A 7,316-nucleotide genomic window follows, 5' to 3' on the forward strand; every position below is an offset into this window, starting at 1 on the left:
TTTTTTTTTTTTGAGACAGAGTTTTGCTCTTGTCGTCCAGGCTGGAATGCAATGGTGTGATCTCGGCTCACTGCTACCTCCACCTCCCAGGTTAAAGTGATTCTCCTGCCTCAGCCTCCCAAGTAGCTGGGACTACAGGTATGTGCCACCACGCCCAGCTAATTTTGTATTTTAGTAGAAATGGGGTTTCACCATGTTGGCCAGGCTGGTCTCAAACTCCTGACCTCAGGTGATCTGCCTGCCTCAGCCTCCCAAAGTGCTGGGATTACAGGCATGAGCCACCATGCCCAACCTGGAATCTTTTTTAAAAATCACATACAGGGAGATAGAGAACAAAACAGTGGTTACCAGGGGTTGGGGTGGGAGGTGAGGAGGAAATGGGAAGATGTAGGTCGGAAGACACAAAGTAGCAGATATGTAGGATAAACAAGTCTAGAGCTCTAATGTACAGCATGAGATTTACAGGTAATAAAATCGTATTTGGGATTCCTGCTAAATGAGTACATTTTAGCTGCTCTTGTCACAAAAACAATAAACATGAGTAACTATATAAGGTGATGAATACATTAATTTGTTTTCCTATAGTAACCTTTTTACTATCTATATGTCTCCCATAACATCGTGTTGTATACCTCCAATATACACAATAAAATTTATTTTTTTCAAATTAAAAACAAAAAAAGGCTCGTTTTTAAAAAATTGAAATGTTTTTTCCAGACCTCAGAGTCTAAAACAGATAGAAGGTGGGGGATCTTGAAGAGGGGTAAAGATGGGGTTCCACTCCCCTTCAGCAGGGCCACAGGTAGCCACTGCGAAATTTTTTTGAAACTATTCCTTGCACAGCTCAGAGAAAAGCAACAAGTTGCTTGTATCACACAGCCTGTGAAGAGAGGCACTACAATAAAAACTCAGGACTTAGTGCTCCTAGTGCCAAATCTTGTTGCTTCTACCACCCAGTCTCCAAACCAAGCCACTGAGAAGTCAAAATCATTACACTTTGTTCCTGGAGACCACCAGAACTACAGAGATTCCAGACAGAAGCAGCTATAAATGCAAATGCTGTGACGATGACAGGTCTATTGAAATGTATGCATACTGGGCCTCCAAAATCAGAAATGATAATTATTTCTAAACCATAACAATAATTAAACATTATAGTCTGATTTTTGGTTCTTCTTTTTCTTTCCTTCCTTCCCTCCCCCCTCTGTCCCTTCCTTCTTTCCTTCCTTCCTTGCTTCCTTCCTTCCTTCCTTCCTTCCCCTTTTTTCTGTGGCAAAATTTATTCAATATCTTCAGTCTGTCCAAGAAACAATCTTAAGAAATTCTCTCATCCCACCCCCACCACCACCCTGGTTGCTGCCCCAGTTCAGCCCCTCACCTTCCCTGGCTCCCACCCCACCTCTGTCCTGCATCCAAGCTTCGTGTCCCTTGAGGCACAGGGTAGCATCTTAGCACCAACAGGATCTGAATGAACTTCCCTCCTGTCTTAGTCCATTTGTGCTGCAATAACTAAAGACATTAGCCTGGGCAATTTATAAATAATAGTAATTTATTTATCACGGCTCTGGAGGCTGGGAAATCAAAGATCAAGGTGCCAGCAAATTCAGTGTCTGCTGAGGGCTTGCTCTCTGCTTTCAAGATGGCACCTCTTGCTGCATCCTCACATGGTAGAAGGGACAGATGCTGTGTCCTCACGTGGTGGAAAGGGAAAAGAGTAGAAGGGCATCTCGGCACTCCCTTCAACCTCATTTATAAGAGCATTAATCCATTTAAGAGAACAGAGCACTCATTACCTAATCGCTTCCCAAAAGGCCTCACCTCTTAATACTATCATATTGGGTATTAGGTACCAACATACGAGTTTTGGAGGGACACAGACACGGAAGCCACAGCATCTCCCTCCCCTCCACTCTGGGCAGTCCTAAGCCCTCCTGTGACAGGGCCCCATCATACTCATTGGCTGAGGGCGGGAGTGTCTCCTGCATGAGGTTAAGTTCAAAAGGTGTGGGCTCCAAATGCCTCAGCCTCCCTAATAACCCCATACAGCCCATCATAGTTACCTCAGCCAAACCATCTCGGAACTCTTTCTGTTTTCAGCCTAAATCTCTTTTCAAGGTAGTAAGTTCTCAATATTTACTCTCACATCTGTATTTTAATTGTCTGAACTCACCTCCTCTGAGGCTCCAGCAGTGCTGGCTTTGGGATGGGGTCGGAGGCCTTAACTCCAGTGAACAGTTCACAATTCCCTTATCCAGCCCCTCGTGATGGTTTCCGCATCTGTAAAATGGAGATCATAGTCGCTGCTGCATAGGATTATTGTAAGGGGCTAAATGCAATTATACATTGTAAATGCCAAGTACAATGCCTGGCTCTGAATAAGTGCTCAATAAATGTTAGCTTTTAAAAATAGCACCCTGGATGACTTTAAGGCCAAAGAGGAAAGAAAATAATATTTCTTAAGCTCCCCTACTGGCAAGGCGTAGTGCCAGGTTTTCTCGTATGTTATGTCACTTAATCTTCTCAGCTACCCCTACGGCTATACTATACATTTTGATCCCAATTTTTACCATTTTATAAATCAGGAAACGCAGGAACTGTGAGGGCAATTTGCCCAGGATTTCTAAATAAGTCAGACCTCTTTTGGTTGCAAATGTTCAAAGCCAACTTGGACAGCCTTACACAAAAAGGGACACTTGATGGTTCCGGAAATACAACAAAGTGTTTAAGAACCAAACCATGCATGGGAAAGGCAAGGGGCAGCCAAGCCTCAGAGCAACTAGAAGCAGTGGCTCAGATGCCACCAAGCCTGTTTCTCCACCTCTCATCTTTGCTGTCACTGCAGACTGGCTTTCTGCACATGGCAGGGAGTGTGTCTGCCTATATTACCACACGCCTGTCATCTTCAGCCTTTGCCCACAGGGGACTGATGCCGTTCCTCAGTTTCAATCTCAGAAATCACAGGGAAAGGCTCTGATTGGCTCAGCTTGGGCCAGATACCTGCCCCTTAACCAATCAACTGTGTCCAGGGGGCGTGGTCATGTGAGAATGTGTCACTTCCCACAGGAACCGCATGGATAGAGTAGGGTATGGGCAAGCTCCAGAAAGTCAGTGTGCAGCTCCCAAAAGAGAGGGATATGGGGCAGGCCACAAAATAGTAACACTCTGGTCTCATGGCCTGCAAGTGGAAGAGTCTGGATTTATTCCCAGGTCTGTTGGACTCCAGAGCCCACATTCATTCTCTGACACATGCTGCCTCTCTGAGACTCTAAGTGTCTGCTGTGCATTAGGAAATCAGAGTTGGTCAGCCTCTCCAGAAAGTTAAAACTAATTTACTCTCTAAGCAATAATATCCATGGATAGTTCTGGCATCCAAAGCAGACAAAGGGCAGCACTAGGCTGGGAGCCATGGTTTCCATCTACTGTTTGATAGTCATTTTTATCACTACTATCTTCTTCGTTGTCTTTTTAGTAAACTGTGTCCTAGAAAGTAGGGTTTTCTGGCTAACAGAGAATTTCTTTAGGTATTATATTCATATTGCCAATTTTCTAAGCATGAAAATCTTATATCAACAGAGCTAAAAAGAGATCTCAAAACTGTTAACTATCTCCATCCTTTTCATTTTACAGATGAGGAAATGATGACCACGAGGGGAAAGTCAGCTGTTAATGGAGAGCTGGACCACCACACAGGTCTCCTCATTCCTTACCCAGTGCCCAGGCCCTTCTTCATTCTATCTTTTCTGGAATGCACTACAATACAATGTTGAATACTGTATTGAATACAGTGTTGACTGTTGAATACAGTATTATGTTGTACTAAACATAATTTTGGTGCAAATTTTTATTTTTAATGATCCAAGCACTTCTCTTTTTAGTGAGTAGGAACACATTTTCTAAATTCTTAACTTTCTCATAGAATATATCGTACCTCCTGGCTCTACCTAAAATCCTGCTGGCCTCTGAGGATACCACTTCCTTTAAACCCTGGCAAGTAAAAACTATTTACCCTCACATCCAGTAGACCTGGGCTGAAAAGTGTTGAGAATTCTCCATAGGTCTTTCACATCCTACCACTTCTTGCCAGCAGAGGTGTTGGTTACCTTCACTTTAGACCTTCTTTTCAAGGTGTTTGTATGATGATTAGGCTTGGAAGACAGAGACAGTGTCTCCTCAGGAGCAAATGGCAGATAAGCTTACTGACCAGTGTAGTAAAGATAATGTCTCCCCCCAGAGCAAAAAGCAGACTGACTTATTGCTTATTATAAAAGATTCAAAGTCCATAAATTCAGGATTCCTCTCCTTAAAAATTAACCCACTTCACATGTGGGTATAACTTGACTTTCTTTGCATCCTCCTGTAGGAATTGCAATTCAAAGAATCAATACAAATGCAGATGCTCTGGCTACTACCATTGCCATGAGTAATATACTGAACTTCATCTCTGACCTGAGTCTCAAGTCTTTTGCCAGCATCCATAAAGCTGCGGCAGGCTCAGCTGTTAGCTTGTAAGTAGCATAAAATCCCAGACCCTTTACAGTTCTTGGCAGAGAGATGGGATCCATCCTTCCCACTCCTCAATCCCATTTCCAGATTACTTCTTCACTCCTGTTGGAATTCCTTACTCCATTATGTTTTAATCTCATTTGTCAAGACTACTCTCTCTTCACCTCTGTCTGCTAACCTTCCCCTCATCCAGTGATAACTTGGGCACCTGTCTCCCCACTGCAAGTCCTGCCATAATTTTGGGTGACTTCACAGGCCACATGAAAAATCCCCCCACCCCTTTAGACTCCCAGTTTCTGTATCACTTCAACTCCCTTGAATGACTCCTCCACTCCACCTCAGCTGCAAACTCCCACTGGCCACACTTTGGACATCAACACTAGCAACCGGTCTATCTCAGAAACCTCAAAAACCAACATCATTCTTTACTTTGATTATTGTATTTTTCAGTTCTAAGAATTCCATTTGATTTTCAAATCTGCTATGTCCTTTTTTATGGTTTCCTGTTCCCTGCAGGACTGATCTTTATTTCTTTAAACATAGCAAGCATAGTTTTTCATAGTCTATATCTAATGATACCAATATGTGAAATCTATGGGTCTGTTACATCTGTGGATTCCTCATTGTATCTTATTTCTGAGTATATTTAGTTATTTTTGACTGTGTGCTGGCCATTACGATTGAAAAATTGTTTATAGAGGATATGTGTCTGGAAATCTCACCTTAATCCAAAATCAAGATTTGAAGTTCCCTGGGCTACCTAGGTGGTACGAATCTGAGCTGCAAAACTATGTAAGAATTGGTTTAGGCCGGGCACGGTGGCTCAAGCCTGTAATCCCAGCACTTTGGGAGGCCGAGACGAGCGGATCACGAGGTCAGGAGATCGAGACCATCCTGGCTAACACGGTGAAACCCCGTCTCTACTAAAATACAAAACTAGCCGGGCGAAGTGGCGGGCGCCTGTAGTCCCAGCTACTTGGGAGGCTGAGGCAGAAGAATGGCGTAAACCCGGGAGGCGGAGCTTGCAGTGAGCTGAGATCCGGCCACTGCACTCCAGCCCGGGCAACAGAGTGAGACTCTGCCTCAAAAAAAAAAAAAAAAAAAAAAAGAATTGGTTTAATTCAGTTCACCTCCTACTTTAGAGGAAATAGTCTTAGGAAGCCCAGTTGATAGTGCCAGAGGCCTCCTATTAGATGCCTACACTTTGTGCTGGCCTTTGATTTTGATTTTGGTAGACAAAACAAAACTTCAGATTTGCTAAGATGTCAGAATCCTTCAGGGCAAAAGCAGATTCTGTGTTCATTGGCTCCTTTTTTCCCTTCAACAATGGCCTGGTAATTCCTCAGGGTTTTGTCAGCTCTTGTTACCTTTAAGATGTTTTTATATTTTATGCAGCATTCTTGATTGTTTTCAGCAGGCAGTTGATCCAAATAACCTAGCTCACCATTACCTGGAACTGAAGTTTTCACAGTCCAGTAAGGATCACTGTCCTTCTAGCATTTTCCTCCACTAATCTCACAACATCTGTTTTTAACCTTATTAAGACCTGCAGACCCTTAGCTACTTCATTTTCTCCACTCTATCAGCCCCTTCTATCTCCAGTCCCTTCATTATATGCCATCACTTCAGCCTGTCTTACAAAAACTCTTAATTCCTTTGCTGATCTTTTTACCCTTATAGCTACCTGGAAAAACTGATCCTAAATGGAGCCAGCCTTCTTTGCTCCTATACTCATGCTGCTGGGGACTTCTGGAGAAACCCACCCAACCATTCATTGTGAGGCTACTCTTCTTTCATGGACCCTGGTGACAGCTGGGCCCCTATCACCTCCCAGTAGACATCCTTTATGACACAGTAAATCCCATGTCAGTTCTTCCTGGCACTTTGTTACATTTTCCCCTTTCATGAAGCCCTCTTCACCATCCCCTACACTCTTAGACGACATCACACCTCCTAGTTCACCCAAAGCAGCTGCCCCTTCCCATTTCCTCACCTCCAGTTCCTTGCCTACCAGTCCATGCACGTCTGTGTCCACCCTTGTCTCTTTCTCATCTGTTTCACAGGCAGGTTCTCCTTCCTCCTAAGGCTCATCCCCCAACCCAGCTCCATTCTCTTATACCTTTTTTTCTTTTTTTTTTTTTTTTTTTTTTTTTTTGAGACGGAGTTTCACTCTTGTGCAGGCTGGAGTGCAGTGGTGTGATCTCAGCTCACTGCAACCTCCACCTCTTGGGTTCAAGCGATTCTCCTGCTTCAGCCTCCCGAGTAGCTGGGATTACAGGCATGAGCCACCATGCCCGGCTAATTTTTTTGTATTTTTAGTAGAGACGGGGTTTCTCCATGTTGGTCAGGCTCGTCTCTAACTCCCGACCCCACGTGATCGGCCCACCTCGGCCTCCCAAAGTGCTGGGATTACAGGCGTGAGCCACCATGCCCAGCCCTGTTATACCTTCTTAGGAAACTCAGGTCATTAACTGACCTCAATTCTTTCTCTTTCTGGTGACTTTTCCCATCACCTGTAAATACACTCAGGTTTCTCCTATTTTAAAGATGAGCTCTTTCCTTCAAATCTACAGTCCTTCCAAGGAAATATTCCTGACCCTGCTCCCTAGTATGAGGCATTCACTCACCATACATCCCATTGCACCTCCAGATGACAAGTCTGTTTACTTGTACTCCAATTTCTCCCCAAAAGACAATGAGCTTCTGAAGGGCCAGAACTTTGTCTTAATCACTATTGAATCCCCAATACCTAGCATTTAATTTGTGGAAGGAATGGAAGACTAAGGCCTGGGGTCATTGTTAGGCCTAGCAGC

At 43.9% G+C, this 7,316-nt stretch overlaps 1 long non-coding RNA gene across 2 annotated transcripts in view; it reads right to left on the reverse strand.

The window, feature by feature from the left end:
* LOC108533529 (uncharacterized) overlaps positions 1-6,272 on the reverse strand; it is an 18,869-nt gene extending 12,597 nt beyond the window's left edge. The window contains exons 1-3 of one of the 2 annotated variants that reach the window (XR_001886749.1): positions 6,188-6,262; positions 4,007-4,145; positions 2,171-2,277 (exon numbers count right to left, since the gene is read on the reverse strand). This is a non-coding gene — a long non-coding RNA (uncharacterized LOC108533529). Of the gene's footprint in view, positions 1-2,170; positions 2,278-4,006; positions 4,146-6,187 lie in introns of both variants that reach the window. The other variant, XR_001886750.1, reaches the window with a different exon arrangement.
* Positions 6,273-7,316: the final 1,044 nt, after the last annotated feature.

Source organism: Rhinopithecus bieti, unplaced genomic scaffold (genome assembly GCF_001698545.2).
Source record: "Rhinopithecus bieti isolate Rb0 unplaced genomic scaffold, ASM169854v2 scaffold_9981, whole genome shotgun sequence".
Classification (NCBI taxonomy): domain Eukaryota; kingdom Metazoa; phylum Chordata; class Mammalia; order Primates; family Cercopithecidae; genus Rhinopithecus; species Rhinopithecus bieti.